Source organism: Crocuta crocuta, unplaced genomic scaffold, assembly GCF_008692635.1.
Source record: "Crocuta crocuta isolate KB4526 unplaced genomic scaffold, BGI_CrCroc_1.0 scaffold675, whole genome shotgun sequence".
Taxonomy (NCBI): domain Eukaryota; kingdom Metazoa; phylum Chordata; class Mammalia; order Carnivora; family Hyaenidae; genus Crocuta; species Crocuta crocuta.
Window position 1 is genome coordinate 2,919,767 of NW_027528796.1, and position 542 is coordinate 2,920,308.

The following is a 542-nucleotide window of genomic DNA, read 5'->3' on the forward strand; positions in this document are numbered from 1 at the left end:
GACCCTCCCCACCAGCTGTTTCCTCTCAGAGCCCCAAGGCCCCCAAGGGAAGTGGTTTGATTTAGATCCCCAGGGACTGACGGGCAGAGAGGACACACGGCCGTGGTGGGGGGGGTCTGTGCTTCCTCGGGGGGTGGTTTAGCGACAAAAGCTTGGGTGGACGTGACGCTCCGTGCTGTAAGAGCAGCGCAGGTGCAGTGAGAAGTGGGGTCCTCCCCCTAAGAGCCAGGCCCTGCTGGCGGCCCCCCCAGGGCCCAGGTGTGCGCAGGCGCTCACAGACCCCGCCCCACAGGTGGCAGCGCAGGCNTCCCTGCCGGGCCCCCCGGAGGGAGAGTGGGGGTCCGCGGGACCCCTGCGAGCCCTGCCTGCACCCCCTGACCCCCAGGCTCCCCGTGTCTCAGCCAGTGCTGGTCCAGGCTCGGGTCTTCCAGACGCATGTAAAAGTCCGCGCGCCCTCACGGCGCCGGCGTCTGGGAGAGCGCCCCCTGGAGGGCTCTTTGCTCACTTGCAGCCCCTCCTGCCCCCATGGCTCCTGCGATGCG

General features: G+C 69.1%; 1 protein-coding gene across 1 annotated transcript in view; it reads left to right on the top strand.

Annotated features, from left to right (window-relative positions):
- Positions 1-542, top strand: part of CBS (cystathionine beta-synthase) — an 18,701-nt gene that overhangs the window by 9,721 nt on the left and 8,438 nt on the right. The gene's annotated exons all lie outside the window — the stretch shown is intronic.